The following is a 15045-nucleotide window of genomic DNA, read 5'->3' on the forward strand; positions in this document are numbered from 1 at the left end:
GATTAAGAATACTGGAAGTGTCTTGGTCCAGGACTTAAGGAAGCCGTTCGGGCAGTGTCTTTTTGCAAGGCCCTTGTTTCCGGTGAAAGAGCATTGGCCTGTAGGTAAAAGTAAGCCAGAAACTGGACTGGACCCTATCTGCATGCTTACAGGTTAGATTCTCCCTTTTATCTTCAACCTGTCCTAGAAAATGAAACGGGAAAGGACGATTGGCCAGCCTGGGCAAGCCAAATACTTGTGCTTTCAGGCTGAATGCTCTTTTTCCACCATAGATGTCAAGATTCAAACAGCTTTGGACTCTTCTGGTGGGGGATTTTTCAGAGCCCGGATAGCTCAGTCGGTAGAGCATCAGACTTTTAATCTGAGGGTCCAGGGTTCAAGTCCCTGTTCGGGCGCTTTGAGGTCCTTGAGCTTCTGATTGGGCAGTCTTTATGCACATCTGCCAGGAACGCTCACTGGACCAGAGAGATGAAATGTCCTAGGGGACGGGAAGCCAACCTCCCCCCTCGAGGCTCTTGGAATCTGCACCAGAAATAAAGGTGGCTGAAGGTGATTGTTTGACCAACTGTTTCCTGCCATAGAACCTTGTCTGTGGTAGCTTACCTGGGCTCCCGTAAACAATCTGCGACTGGCACACGCTGCTTGATCTTCTCTTGCCTATAATCCAGAGTGGATTCTACCTTATTTTTTGGCCTGCGTTTCCTCTGCTGGACCTGGCATCATGAGGCTAAAGGGGAACTTCATTTGTAACCCAGTCACTGATTAAGAATACTGGAAGTGTCTTGGTCCAGGACTTAAGGAAGCCGTTCGGGCAGTGTCTTTTTGCAAGGCCCTTGTTTCCGGTGAAAGAGCATTGGCCTGTAGGTAAAAGTAAGCCAGAAACTGGACTGGACCCTATCTGCATGCTTACAGGTTAGATTCTCCCTTTTATCTTCAACCTGTCCTAGAAAATGAAACGGGAGAGGACGATTGGCCAGCCTGGGCAAGCCAAATACTTGTGCTTTCAGGCTGAATGCTCTTTTTCCACCATAGATGTCAAGATTCAAACAGCTTTGGACTCTTCTGGTGGTGGATTTTTCAGAGCCTGGATAGCTCAGTCGGTAGAGCATCAGACTTTTAATCTGAGGGTCCAGGGTTCAAGTCACTGTTCGGGCGCTTTGAGGTCCTTGAGCTTCTGATTGGGCAGTCTTTATGCACATCTGCCAGGAACGCTCACTGGACCAGAGAGATGAAATGTCCTAGGGGAAGGGAAGCCAACCTCCCCCCTCGAGGCTCTTGGAATCTGCACCAGAAATAAAGGTGGCTGAAGGTGATTGTTTGACCAACTGTTTGCTGCCATAGAACCTTGTCTGTGGTAGCTTACCTGGGCTCCCGTAAACAATCTGTGACTGGCACACGCTGCTTGATCTTCTCTTGCCTATAATCCAGAGTGGATTCTACCTTATTTTTTGGCCTGCGTTTCCTCTGCTGGACCTGGCATCATGAGGCTAAAGGGGAACTTCATTTGTAACCCAGTCACTGATTAAGAATACTGGAAGTGTCTTGGTCCAGGACTTAAGGAAGCCGTTCGGGCAGTGTCTTTTTGCAAGGCCCTTGTTTCCGGTGAAAGAGCATTGGCCTGTAGGTAAAAGTAAGCCAGAAACTGGACTGGACCCTATCTGCATGCTTACAGGTTAGATTCTCCCTTTTATCTTCAACCTGTCCTAGAAAATGAAACGGGAAAGGACGATTGGCCAGCCTGGGCAAGCCAAATACTTGTGCTTTCAGGCTGAATGCTCTTTTTCCACCATAGATGTCAAGATTCAAACAGCTTTGGACTCTTCTGGTGGTGGATTTTTCAGAGCCCGAATAGCTCAGTCGGTAGAGCATCAGACTTTTAATCTGAGGGTCCAGGGTTCAAGTCCCTGTTCGGGCGCTTTGAGGTCCTTGAGCTTCTGATTGGGCAGTCTTTATGCACATCTGCCAGGAACGCTCACTGGACCAGAGAGATGAAATGTCCTAGGGGAAGGGAAGCCAACCTCCCCCCTCGAGGCTCTTGGAATCTGCACCAGAAATAAAGGTGGCTGAAGGTGATTGTTTGACCAACTGTTTCCTGCCATAGAACCTTGTCTGTGGTAGCTTACCTGGGCTCCCGTAAACAATCTGCGACTGGCACACGCTGCTTGATCTTCTCTTGCCTATAATCCAGAGTGGATTCTACCTTATTTTTTGGCCTGCGTTAACTCTGCTGGACCTGGCATCATGAGGCTAAAGGGGAACTTCATTTGTAACCCAGTCACTGATTAAGAATACTGGAAGTGTCTTGGTCCAGGACTTAAGGAAGCCGTTCGGGCAGTGTCTTTTTGCAAGGCCCTTGTTTCCGGTGAAAGAGCATTGGCCTGTAGGTAAAAGTAAGCCAGAAACTGGACTGGACCCTATCTGCATGCTTACAGGTTAGATTCTCCCTTTTATCTTCAACCTGTCCTAGAAAATGAAACGGGAAAGGACGATTGGCCAGCCTGGGCAAGCCAAATACTTGTGCTTTCAGGCTGAATGCTCTTTTTCCACCAAAGATGTCAAGATTCAAACTGCTTTGGACTCTTCTGGTGGTGGATTTTTCAGAGCCCGGATAGCTCAGTCGGTAGAGCATCAGACTTTTAATCTGAGGGTCCAGGGTTCAAGTCCCTGTTCGGGTGCTTTGAGGTCCTTGAGCTTCTGATTGGGCAGTCTTTATGCACATCTGCCAGGAACGCTCACTGGACCAGAGAGATGAAATGTCCTAGGGGACGGGAAGCCAACCTCCCCCCTCGAGGCTCTTGGAATCTGCACCAGAAATAAAGGTGGCTGAAGGTGATTGTTTGACCAACTGTTTCCTGCCATAGAACCTTGTCTGTGGTAGCTTACCTGGGCTCCCGTAAACAATCTGCGACTGGCACACGCTGCTTGATCTTCTCTTGCCTATAATCCAGAGTGGATTCTACCTTATTTTTTGGCCTGCGTTTCCTCTGCTGGACCTGGCATCATGAGGCTAAAGGGGAACTTCATTTGTAACCCAGTCACTGATTAAGAATACTGGAAGTGTCTTGGTCCAGGACTTAAGGAAGCCGTTCGGGCAGTGTCTTTTTGCAAGGCCCTTGTTTCCGGTGAAAGAGCATTGGCCTGTAGGTAAAAGTAAGCCAGAAACTGGACTGGACCCTATCTGCATGCTTACAGGTTAGATTCTCCCTTTTATCTTCAACCTGTCCTAGAAAATGAAACGGGAAAGGACGATTGGCCAGCCTGGGCAAGCCAAATACTTGTGCTTTCAGGCTGAATGCTCTTTTTCCACCATAGATGTCAAGATTCAAACTGCTTTGGACTCTTCTGGTGGTGGATTTTTCAGAGCCCGGATAGCTCAGTCGGTAGAGCATCAGACTTTTAATCTGAGGGTCCAGGGTTCAAGTCCCTGTTCGGGCGCTTTGAGGTCCTTGAGCTTCTGATTGGGCAGTCTTTATGCACATCTGCCAGGAACGCTCACTGGACCAGAGAGATGAAATGTCCTAGGGGAAGGGAAGCCAACCTCCCCCCTCGAGGCTCTTGGAATCTGCACCAGAAATAAAGGTGGCTGAAGGTGATTGTTTGACCAACTGTTTCCTGCCATAGAACCTTGTCTGTGGTAGCTTACCTGGGCTCCCGTAAACAATCTGCGACTGGCACACGCTGCTTGATCTTCTCTTGCCTATAATCCAGAGTGGATTCTACCTTATTTTTTGGCCTGCGTTTCCTCTGCTGGACCTGGCATCATGAGGCTAAAGGGGAACTTCATTTGTAACCCAGTCACTGATTAAGAATACTGGAAGTGTCTTGGTCCAGGACTTAAGGAAGCCGTTCGGGCAGTGTCTTTTTGCAAGGCCCTTGTTTCCGGTGAAAGAGCATTGGCCTGTAGGTAAAAGTAAGCCAGAAACTGGACTGGACCCTATCTACATGCTTACAGGTTAGATTCTCCCTTTTATCTTCAACCTGTCCTAGAAAATGAAACGGGAAAGGACGATTGGCCAGCCTGGGCAAGCCAAATACTTGTGCTTTCAGGCTGAATGCTCTTTTTCCACCATAGATGTCAAGATTCAAACTGCTTTGGACTCTTCTGGTGGTGGATTTTTCAGAGCCCGGATAGCTCAGTCGGTAGAGCATCAGACTTTTAATCTGAGGGTCCAGGGTTCAAGTCCCTGTTCGGGCGCTTTGAGGTCCTTGAGCTTCTGATTGGGCAGTCTTTATGCACATCTGCCAGGAACGCTCACTGGACCAGAGAGATGAAATGTCCTAGGGGACGGGAAGCCAACCTCCCCCCTCGAGGCTCTTGGAATCTGCACCAGAAATAAAGGTGGCTGAAGGTGATTGTTTGACCAACTGTTTCCTGCCATAGAACCTTGTCTGTGGTAGCTTACCTGGGCTCCCGTAAACAATCTGCGACTGGCACACGCTGCTTGATCTTCTCTTGCCTATAATCCAGAGTGGATTCTACATTATTTTTTGGCCTGCGTTTCCTCTGCTGGACCTGGCATCATGAGGCTAAAGGGGAACTTCATTTGTAACCCAGTCACTGATTAAGAATACTGGAAGTGTCTTGGTCCAGGACTTAAGGAAGCCGTTCGGGCAGTGTCTTTTTGCAAGGCCCTTGTTTCCGGTGAAAGAGCATTGGCCTGTAGGTAAAAGTAAGCCAGAAACTGGACTGGACCCTATCTGCATGCTTACAGGTTAGATTCTCCCTTTTATCTTCAACCTGTCCTAGAAAATGAAACGGGAAAGGACGATTGGCCAGCCTGGGCAAGCCAAATACTTGTGCTTTCAGGCTGAATGCTCTTTTTCCACCATAGATGTCAAGATTCAAACAGCTTTGGACTCTTCTGGTGGTGGATTTTTCAGAGCCCGGATAGCTCAGTCGGTAGAGCATCAGACTTTTAATCTGAGGGTCCAGGGTTCAAGTCCCTGTTCGGGCGCTTTGAGGTCCTTGAGCTTCTGATTGGGCAGTCTTTATGCACATCTGCCAGGAACGCTCACTGGACCAGAGAGATGAAATGTCCTAGGGGAAGGGAAGCCAACCTCCCCCCTCGAGGCTCTTGGAATCTGCACCAGAAATAAAGGTGGCTGAAGGTGATTGTTTGACCAACTGTTTCCTGCCATAGAACCTTGTCTGTGGTAGCTTACCTGGGCTCCCGTAAACAATCTGCGACTGGCACACGCTGCTTGATCTTCTCTTGCCTATAATCCAGAGTGGATTCTACCTTATTTTTTGGCCTGCGTTTCCTCTGCTGGACCTGGCATCATGAGGCTAAAGGGGAACTTCATTTGTAACCCAGTCACTGATTAAGAATACTGGAAGTGTCTTGGTCCAGGACTTAAGGAAGCCGTTCGGGCAGTGTCTTTTTGCAAGGCCCTTGTTTCCGGTGAAAGAGCATTGGCCTGTAGGTAAAAGTAAGCCAGAAACTGGACTGGACCCTATCTGCATGCTTACAGGTTAGATTCTCCCTTTTATCTTCAACCTGTCCTAGAAAATGAAACGGGAAAGGACGATTGGCCAGCCTGGGCAAGCCAAATACTTGTGCTTTCAGGCTGAATGCTCTTTTTCCACCATAGATGTCAAGATTCAAACTGCTTTGGACTCTTCTGGTGGTGGATTTTTCAGAGCCCGGATAGCTCAGTCGGTAGAGCATCAGACTTTTAATCTGAGGGTCCAGGGTTCAAGTCCCTGTTCGGGCGCTTTGAGGTCCTTGAGCTTCTGATTGGGCAGTCTTTATGCACATCTGCCAGGAACGCTCACTGGACCAGAGAGATGAAATGTCCTAGGGGACGGGAAGCCAACCTCCCCCCTCGAGGCTCTTGGAATCTGCACCAGAAATAAAGGTGGCTGAAGGTGATTGTTTGACCAACTGTTTCCTGCCATAGAACCTTGTCTGTGGTAGCTTACCTGGGCTCCCGTAAACAATCTGCGACTGGCACACGCTGCTTGATCTTCTCTTGCCTATAATCCAGAGTGGATTCTACATTATTTTTTGGCCTGCGTTTCCTCTGCTGGACCTGGCATCATGAGGCTAAAGGGGAACTTCATTTGTAACCCAGTCACTGATTAAGAATACTGGAAGTGTCTTGGTCCAGGACTTAAGGAAGCCGTTTGGGCAGTGTCTTTTTGCAAGGCCCTTGTTTCCGGTGAAAGAGCATTGGCCTGTAGGTAAAAGTAAGCCAGAAACTGGACTGGACCCTATCTGCATGCTTACAGGTTAGATTCTCCCTTTTATCTTCAACCTGTCCTAGAAAATGAAACGGGAAAGGACGATTGGCCAGCCTGGGCAAGCCAAATACTTGTGCTTTCAGGCTGAATGCTCTTTTTCCACCATAGATGTCAAGATTCAAACAGCTTTGGACTCTTCTGGTGGTGGATTTTTCAGAGCCCGGATAGCTCAGTCGGTAGAGCATCAGACTTTTAATCTGAGGGTCCAGGGTTCAAGTCCGTGTTCGGGCGCTTTGAGGTCCTTGAGCTTCTGATTGGGCAGTCTTTATGCACATCTGCCAGGAACGCTCACTGGACCAGAGAGATGAAATGTCCTAGGGGAAGGGAAGCCAACCTCCCCCCTCGAGGCTCTTGGAATCTGCACCAGAAATAAAGGTGGCTGAAGGTGATTGTTTGACCAACTGTTTCCTGCCATAGAACCTTGTCTGTGGTAGCTTACCTGGGCTCCCGTAAACAATCTGCGACTGGCACACGCTGCTTGATCTTCTCTTGCCTATAATCCAGAGTGGATTCTACCTTATTTTTTGGCCTGCGTTTCCTCTGCTGGACCTGGCATCATGAGGCTAAAGGGGAACTTCATTTGTAACCCAGTCACTGATTAAGAATACTGGAAGTGTCTTGGTCCAGGACTTAAGGAAGCCGTTCGGGCAGTGTCTTTTTGCAAGGCCCTTGTTTCCGGTGAAAGAGCATTGGCCTGTAGGTAAAAGTAAGCCAGAAACTGGACTGGACCCTATCTGCATGCTTACAGGTTAGATTCTCCCTTTTATCTTCAACCTGTCCTAGAAAATGAAACGGGAAAGGACGATTGGCCAGCCTGGGCAAGCCAAATACTTGTGCTTTCAGGCTGAATGCTCTTTTTCCACCATAGATGTCAAGATTCAAACAGCTTTGGACTCTTCTGGTGGTGGATTTTTCAGAGCCCGGATAGCTCAGTCGGTAGAGCATCAGACTTTTAATCTGAGGGTCCAGGGTTCAAGTCCCTGTTCGGGCGCTTTGAGGTCCTTGAGCTTCTGATTGGGCAGTCTTTATGCACATCTGCCAGGAACGCTCACTGGACCAGAGAGATGAAATGTCCTAGGGGAAGGGAAGCCAACCTCCCCCCTCGAGGCTCTTGGAATCTGCACCAGAAATAAAGGTGGCTGAAGGTGATTGTTTGACCAACTGTTTCCTGCCATAGAACCTTGTCTGTGGTAGCTTACCTGGGCTCCCGTAAACAATCTGCGACTGGCACACGCTGCTTGATCTTCTCTTGCCTATAATCCAGAGTGGATTCTACCTTATTTTTTGGCCTGCGTTTCCTCTGCTGGACCTGGCATCATGAGGCTAAAGGGGAACTTCATTTGTAACCCAGTCACTGATTAAGAATACTGGAAGTGTCTTGGTCCAGGACTTAAGGAAGCCGTTCGGGCAGTGTCTTTTTGCAAGGCCCTTGTTTCCGGTGAAAGAGCATTGGCCTGTAGGTAAAAGTAAGCCAGAAACTGGACTGGACCCTATCTGCATGCTTACAGGTTAGATTCTCCCTTTTATCTTCAACCTGTCCTAGAAAATGAAACGGGAAAGGACGATTGGCCAGCCTGGGCAAGCCAAATACTTGTGCTTTCAGGCTGAATGCTCTTTTTCCACCATAGATGTCAAGATTCAAACTGCTTTGGACTCTTCTGGTGGTGGATTTTTCAGAGCCCGGATAGCTCAGTCGGTAGAGCATCAGACTTTTAATCTGAGGGTCCAGGGTTCAAGTCCCTGTTCGGGCGCTTTGAGGTCCTTGAGCTTCTGATTGGGCAGTCTTTATGCACATCTGCCAGGAACGCTCACTGGACCAGAGAGATGAAATGTCCTAGGGGACGGGAAGCCAACCTCCCCCCTCGAGGCTCTTGGAATCTGCACCAGAAATAAAGGTGGCTGAAGGTGATTGTTTGACCAACTGTTTCCTGCCATAGAACCTTGTCTGTGGTAGCTTACCTGGGCTCCCGTAAACAATCTGCGACTGGCACACGCTGCTTGATCTTCTCTTGCCTATAATCCAGAGTGGATTCTACATTATTTTTTGGCCTGCGTTTCCTCTGCTGGACCTGGCATCATGAGGCTAAAGGGGAACTTCATTTGTAACCCAGTCACTGATTAAGAATACTGGAAGTGTCTTGGTCCAGGACTTAAGGAAGCCGTTTGGGCAGTGTCTTTTTGCAAGGCCCTTGTTTCCGGTGAAAGAGCATTGGCCTGTAGGTAAAAGTAAGCCAGAAACTGGACTGGACCCTATCTGCATGCTTACAGGTTAGATTCTCCCTTTTATCTTCAACCTGTCCTAGAAAATGAAACGGGAAAGGACGATTGGCCAGCCTGGGCAAGCCAAATACTTGTGCTTTCAGGCTGAATGCTCTTTTTCCACCATAGATGTCAAGATTCAAACAGCTTTGGACTCTTCTGGTGGTGGATTTTTCAGAGCCCGGATAGCTCAGTCGGTAGAGCATCAGACTTTTAATCTGAGGGTCCAGGGTTCAAGTCCCTGTTCGGGCGCTTTGAGGTCCTTGAGCTTCTGATTGGGCAGTCTTTATGCACATCTGCCAGAAACGCTCACTGGACCAGAGAGATGAAATGTCCTAGGGGAAGGGAAGCCAACCTCCCCCCTCGAGGCTCTTGGAATCTGCACCAGAAATAAAGGTGGCTGAAGGTGATTGTTTGACCAACTGTTTCCTGCCATAGAACCTTGTCTGTGGTAGCTTACCTGGGCTCCCGTAAACAATCTGCGACTGGCACACGCTGCTTGATCTTCTCTTGCCTCTAATCCAGAGTGGATTCTACATTATTTTTTGGCCTGCGTTTCCTCTGCTGGACCTGGCATCATGAGGCTAAAGGGGAACTTCATTTGTAACCCAGTCACTGATTAAGAATACTGGAAGTGTCTTGGTCCAGGACTTAAGGAAGCCGTTCGGGCAGTGTCTTTTTGCAAGGCCCTTGTTTCCGGTGAAAGAGCATTGGCCTGTAGGTAAAAGTAAGCCAGAAACTGGACTGGACCCTATCTGCATGCTTACAGGTTAGATTCTCCCTTTTATCTTCAACCTGGCCTAGAAAATGAAACGGGAAAGGACGATTGGCCAGCCTGGGCAAGCCAAATACTTGTGCTTTCAGGCTGAATGCTCTTTTTCCACCATAGATGTCAAGATTCAAACAGCTTTGGACTCTTCTGGTGGTGGATTTTTCAGAGCCCGGATAGCTCAGTCGGTAGAGCATCAGACTTTTAATCTGACGGTCCAGGGTTCAAGTCCCTGTTCGGGCGCTTTGAGGTCCTTGAGCTTCTGATTGGGCAGTCTTTATGCACATCTGCCAGGAACGCTCACTGGACCAGAGAGATGAAATGTCCTAGGGGACGGGAAGCCAACCTCCCCCCTCGAGGCTCTTGGAATCTGCACCAGAAATAAAGGTGGCTGAAGGTGATTGTTTGACCAACTGTTTCCTGCCATAGAACCTTGTCTGTGGTAGCTTACCTGGGCTCCCGTAAACAATCTGCGACTGGCACACGCTGCTTGATCTTCTCTTGCCTATAATCCAGAGTGGATTCTACATTATTTTTTGGCCTGCGTTTCCTCTGCTGGACCTGGCATCATGAGGCTAAAGGGGAACTTCATTTGTAACCCAGTCACTGATTAAGAATACTGGAAGTGTCTTGGTCCAGGACTTAAGGAAGCCGTTCGGGCAGTGTCTTTTTGCAAGGCCCTTGTTTCCGGTGAAAGAGCATTGGCCTGTAGGTAAAAGTAAGCCAGAAACTGGACTGGACCCTATCTGCATGCTTACAGGTTAGATTCTCCCTTTTATCTTCAACCTGTCCTAGAAAATGAAACGGGAAAGGACGATTGGCCAGCCTGGGCAAGCCAAATACTTGTGCTTTCAGGCTGAATGCTCTTTTTCTACCATAGATGTCAAGATTCAAACAGCTTTGGACTCTTCTGGTGGTGGATTTTTCAGAGCCCGGATAGCTCAGTCGGTAGAGCATCAGACTTTTAATCTGAGGGTCCAGGGTTCAAGTCCCTGTTCGGGCGCTTTGAGGTCCTTGAGCTTCTGATTGGGCAGTCTTTATGCACATCTGCCAGGAACGCTCACTGGACCAGAGAGATGAAATGTCCTAGGGGAAGGGAAGCCAACCTCCCCCCTCGAGGCTCTTGGAATCTGCACCAGAAATAAAGGTGGCTGAAGGTGATTGTTTGACCAACTGTTTCCTGCCATAGAACCTTGTCTGTGGTAGCTTACCTGGGCTCCCGTAAACAATCTGCGACTGGCACACGCTGCTTGATCTTCTCTTGCCTATAATCCAGAGTGGATTCTACATTATTTTTTGGCCTGCGTTTCCTCTGCTGGACCTGGCATCATGAGGCTAAAGGGGAACTTCATTTGTAACCCAGTCACTGATTAAGAATACTGGAAGTGTCTTGGTCCAGGGCTTAAGGAAGCCGTTCGGGCAGTGTCTTTTTGCAAGGCCCTTGTTTCCGGTGAAAGAGCATTGGCCTGTAGGTAAAAGTAAGCCAGAAACTGGACTGGACCCTATCTGCATGCTTACAGGTTAGATTCTCCCTTTTATCTTCAACCTGTCCTAGAAAATGAAACGGGAAAGGACGATTGGCCAGCCTGGGCAAGCCAAATACTTGTGCTTTCAGGCTGAATGCTCTTTTTCCACCATAGATGTCAAGATTCAAACAGCTTTGGACTCTTCTGGTGGTGGATTTTTCAGAGCCCGGATAGCTCAGTCGGTAGAGCATCAGACTTTTAATCTGAGGGTCCAGGGTTCAAGTCCCTGTTCGGGCGCTTTGAGGTCCTTGAGCTTCTGATTGGGCAGTCTTTATGCACATCTGCCAGGAACGCTCACTGGACCAGAGAGATGAAATGTCCTAGGGGAAGGGAAGCCAACCTCCCCCCTCGAGGCTCTTGGAATCTGCACCAGAAATAAAGGTGGCTGAAGGTGATTGTTTGACCAACTGTTTCCTGCCATAGAACCTTGTCTGTGGTAGCTTACCTGGGCTCCCGTAAACAATCTGCGACTGGCACACGCTGCTTGATCTTCTCTTGCCTATAATCCAGAGTGGATTCTACCTTATTTTTTGGCCTGCGTTTCCTCTGCTGGACCTGGCATCATGAGGCTAAAGGGGAACTTCATTTGTAACCCAGTCACTGATTAAGAATACTGGAAGTGTCTTGGTCCAGGACTTAAGGAAGCCGTTCGGGCAGTGTCTTTTTGCAAGGCCCTTGTTTCCGGTGAAAGAGCATTGGCCTGTAGGTAAAAGTAAGCCAGAAACTGGACTGGACCCTATCTGCATGCTTACAGGTTAGATTCTCCCTTTTATCTTCAACCTGTCCTAGAAAATGAAACGGGAAAGGACGATTGGCCAGCCTGGGCAAGCCAAATACTTGTGCTTTCAGGCTGAATGCTCTTTTTCCACCATAGATGTCAAGATTCAAACAGCTTTGGACTCTTCTGGTGGTGGATTTTTCAGAGCCCGGATAGCTCAGTCGGTAGAGCATGAGACTTTTAATCTGATGGTCCAGGGTTCAAGTCCCTGTTCGGGCGCTTTGAGGTCCTTGAGCTTCTGATTGGGCAGTCTTTATGCACATCTGCCAGGAACGCTCACTGGACCAGAGAGATGAAATGTCCTAGGGGAAGGGAAGCCAACCTCCCCCCTCGAGGCTCTTGGAATCTGCACCAGAAATAAAGGTGGCTGAAGGTGATTGTTTGACCAACTGTTTCCTGCCATAGAACCTTGTCTGTGGTAGCTTACCTGGGCTCCCGTAAACAATCTGCGACTGGCACACGCTGCTTGATCTTCTCTTGCCTATAATCCAGAGTGGATTCTACCTTATTTTTTGGCCTGCGTTTCCTCTGCTGGACCTGGCATCATGAGGCTAAAGGGGAACTTCATTTGTAACCCAGTCACTGATTAAGAATACTGGAAGTGTCTTGGTCCAGGACTTAAGGAAGCCGTTCGGGCAGTGTCTTTTTGCAAGGCCCTTGTTTCCGGTGAAAGAGCATTGGCCTGTAGGTAAAAGTAAGCCAGAAACTGGACTGGACCCTATCTGCATGCTTACAGGTTAGATTCTCCCTTTTATCTTCAACCTGTCCTAGAAAATGAAACGGGAAAGGACGATTGGCCAGCCTGGGCAAGCCAAATACTTGTGCTTTCAGGCTGAATGCTCTTTTTCCACCATAGATGTCAAGATTCAAACAGCTTTGGACTCTTCTGGTGGTGGATTTTTCAGAGCCCGGATAGCTCAGTCGGTAGAGCATGAGACTTTTAATCTGATGGTCCAGGGTTCAAGTCCCTGTTCGGGCGCTTTGAGGTCCTTGAGCTTCTGATTGGGCAGTCTTTATGCACATCTGCCAGGAACGCTCACTGGACCAGAGAGATGAAATGTCCTAGGGGAAGGGAAGCCAACCTCCCCCCTCGAGGCTCTTGGAATCTGCACCAGAAATAAAGGTGGCTGAAGGTGATTGTTTGACCAACTGTTTCCTGCCATAGAACCTTGTCTGTGGTAGCTTACCTGGGCTCCCGTAAACAATCTGCGACTGGCACACGCTGCTTGATCTTCTCTTGCCTATAATCCAGAGTGGATTCTACCTTATTTTTTGGCCTGCGTTTCCTCTGCTGGACCTGGCATCATGAGGCTAAAGGGGAACTTCATTTGTAACCCAGTCACTGATTAAGAATACTGGAAGTGTCTTGGTCCAGGACTTAAGGAAGCCGTTCGGGCAGTGTCTTTTTGCAAGGCCCTTGTTTCCGGTGAAAGAGCATTGGCCTGTAGGTAAAAGTAAGCCAGAAACTGGACTGGACCCTATCTGCATGCTTACAGGTTAGATTCTCCCTTTTATCTTCAACCTGTCCTAGAAAATGAAACGGGAGAGGACGATTGGCCAGCCTGGGCAAGCCAAATACTTGTGCTTTCAGGCTGAATGCTCTTTTTCCACCATAGATGTCAAGATTCAAACAGCTTTGGACTCTTCTGGTGGGGGATTTTTCAGAGCCCGGATAGCTCAGTCGGTAGAGCATCAGACTTTTAATCTGAGGGTCCAGGGTTCAAGTCCCTGTTCGGGCGCTTTGAGGTCCTTGAGCTTCTGATTGGGCAGTCTTTATGCACATCTGCCAGGAACGCTCACTGGACCAGAGAGATGAAATGTCCTAGGGGACGGGAAGCCAACCTCCCCCCTCGAGGCTCTTGGAATCTGCACCAGAAATAAAGGTGGCTGAAGGTGATTGTTTGACCAACTGTTTCCTGCCATAGAACCTTGTCTGTGGTAGCTTACCTGGGCTCCCGTAAACAAGCTGCGACTGGCACACGCTGCTTGATCTTCTCTTGCCTATAATCCAGAGTGGATTCTACCTTATTTTTTGGCCTGCGTTTCCTCTGCTGGACCTGGCATCATGAGGCTAAAGGGGAACTTCATTTGTAACCCAGTCACTGATTAAGAATACTGGAAGTGTCTTGGTCCAGGACTTAAGGAAGCCGTTCGGGCAGTGTCTTTTTGCAAGGCCCTTGTTTCCGGTGAAAGAGCATTGGCCTGTAGGTAAAAGTAAGCCAGAAACTGGACTGGACCCTATCTGCATGCTTACAGGTTAGATTCTCCCTTTTATCTTCAACCTGTCCTAGAAAATGAAACGGGAAAGGACGATTGGCCAGCCTGGGCAAGCCAAATACTTGTGCTTTCAGGCTGAATGCTCTTTTTCCACCATAGATGTCAAGATTCAAACAGCTTTGGACTCTCCTGGTGGTGGATTTTTCAGAGCCCGGATAGCTCAGTCGGTAGAGCATCAGACTTTTAATCTGAGGGTCCAGGGTTCAAGTCCCTGTTCGGGCGCTTTGAGGTCCTTGAGCTTCTGATTGGGCAGTCTTTATGCACATCTGCCAGGAACGCTCACTGGACCAGAGAGATGAAATATCCTAGGGGAAGGGAAGCCAACCTCCCCCCTCGAGGCTCTTGGAATCTGCACCAGAAATAAAGGTGGCTGAAGGTGATTGTTTGACCAACTGTTTCCTGCCATAGAACCTTGTCTGTGGTAGCTTACCTGGGCTCCCGTAAACAATCTGCGACTGGCACACGCTGCTTGATCTTCTCTTGCCTATAATCCAGAGTGGATTCTACATTATTTTTTGGCCTGCGTTTCCTCTGCTGGACCTGGCATCATGAGGCTAAAGGGGAACTTCATTTGTAACCCAGTCACTGATTAAGAATACTGGAAGTGTCTTGGTCCAGGACTTAAGGAAGCCGTTCGGGCAGTGTCTTTTTGCAAGGCCCTTGTTTCCGGTGAAAGAGCATTGGCCTGTAGGTAAAAGTAAGCCAGAAACTGGACTGGACCCTATCTGCATGCTTACAGGTTAGATTCTCCCTTTTATCTTCAACCTGTCCTAGAAAATGAAACGGGAAAGGACGATTGGCCAGCCTGGGCAAGCCAAATACTTGTGCTTTCAGGCTGAATGCTCTTTTTCCACCATAGATGTCAAGATTCAAACAGCTTTGGACTCTTCTGGTGGTGGATTTTTCAGAGCCCGGATAGCTCAGTCGGTAGAGCATCAGACTTTTAATCTGAGGGTCCAGGGTTCAAGTCCCTGTTCGGGCGCTTTGAGGTCCTTGAGCTTCTGATTGGGCAGTCTTTATGCACATCTGCCAGGAACGCTCACTGGACCAGAGAGATGAAATGTCCTAGGGGACGGGAAGCCAACCTCCCCCCTCGAGGCTCTTGGAATCTGCACCAGAAATAAAGGTGGCTGAAGGTGATTGTTTGACCAACTGTTTCCTGCCATAGAACCTTGTCTGTGGTAGCTTACCT

At 48.7% G+C, this 15045-nt stretch overlaps 13 non-coding genes across 13 annotated transcripts; all 13 read left to right on the plus strand.

The window, feature by feature from the left end:
* Window positions 1–322: 322 nt before the first annotated feature.
* Window positions 323–395, plus strand: TRNAK-UUU (transfer RNA lysine (anticodon UUU)). The gene has a single exon. It is a non-coding gene; the product is annotated as a tRNA-Lys (tRNA).
* Window positions 396–3362: 2967 nt separating this feature from the next.
* Window positions 3363–3435, plus strand: TRNAK-UUU (transfer RNA lysine (anticodon UUU)). The gene has a single exon. It is a non-coding gene; the product is annotated as a tRNA-Lys (tRNA).
* Window positions 3436–4122: 687 nt separating this feature from the next.
* TRNAK-UUU (transfer RNA lysine (anticodon UUU)) lies at window positions 4123–4195 on the plus strand. The gene has a single exon. It is a non-coding gene; the product is annotated as a tRNA-Lys (tRNA).
* A 687-nt stretch (window positions 4196–4882) lies between these two features.
* Window positions 4883–4955, plus strand: TRNAK-UUU (transfer RNA lysine (anticodon UUU)). The gene has a single exon. It is a non-coding gene; the product is annotated as a tRNA-Lys (tRNA).
* Window positions 4956–5642: 687 nt separating this feature from the next.
* On the plus strand, window positions 5643–5715 carry TRNAK-UUU (transfer RNA lysine (anticodon UUU)). The gene has a single exon. It is a non-coding gene; the product is annotated as a tRNA-Lys (tRNA).
* A 1447-nt stretch (window positions 5716–7162) lies between these two features.
* On the plus strand, window positions 7163–7235 carry TRNAK-UUU (transfer RNA lysine (anticodon UUU)). The gene has a single exon. It is a non-coding gene; the product is annotated as a tRNA-Lys (tRNA).
* Window positions 7236–7922: 687 nt separating this feature from the next.
* Window positions 7923–7995, plus strand: TRNAK-UUU (transfer RNA lysine (anticodon UUU)). Its single transcript has one exon. It is a non-coding gene; the product is annotated as a tRNA-Lys (tRNA).
* A 687-nt stretch (window positions 7996–8682) lies between these two features.
* Window positions 8683–8755, plus strand: TRNAK-UUU (transfer RNA lysine (anticodon UUU)). The gene has a single exon. It is a non-coding gene; the product is annotated as a tRNA-Lys (tRNA).
* A 1447-nt stretch (window positions 8756–10202) lies between these two features.
* On the plus strand, window positions 10203–10275 carry TRNAK-UUU (transfer RNA lysine (anticodon UUU)). The gene has a single exon. It is a non-coding gene; the product is annotated as a tRNA-Lys (tRNA).
* A 687-nt stretch (window positions 10276–10962) lies between these two features.
* TRNAK-UUU (transfer RNA lysine (anticodon UUU)) lies at window positions 10963–11035 on the plus strand. The gene has a single exon. It is a non-coding gene; the product is annotated as a tRNA-Lys (tRNA).
* A 2207-nt stretch (window positions 11036–13242) lies between these two features.
* TRNAK-UUU (transfer RNA lysine (anticodon UUU)) lies at window positions 13243–13315 on the plus strand. The gene has a single exon. It is a non-coding gene; the product is annotated as a tRNA-Lys (tRNA).
* Window positions 13316–14002: 687 nt separating this feature from the next.
* On the plus strand, window positions 14003–14075 carry TRNAK-UUU (transfer RNA lysine (anticodon UUU)). The gene has a single exon. It is a non-coding gene; the product is annotated as a tRNA-Lys (tRNA).
* A 687-nt stretch (window positions 14076–14762) lies between these two features.
* Window positions 14763–14835, plus strand: TRNAK-UUU (transfer RNA lysine (anticodon UUU)). The gene has a single exon. It is a non-coding gene; the product is annotated as a tRNA-Lys (tRNA).
* The last annotated feature ends 210 nt before the right edge of the window (window positions 14836–15045 follow it).

Source organism: Lithobates pipiens, unplaced genomic scaffold, assembly GCF_037356315.1.
Source record: "Lithobates pipiens isolate NorthernLeopardFrog02 unplaced genomic scaffold, aLitPip1_a1.2 Scaffold_8, whole genome shotgun sequence".
NCBI classification, from domain to species: Eukaryota; Metazoa; Chordata; class Amphibia; order Anura; family Ranidae; genus Lithobates; species Lithobates pipiens.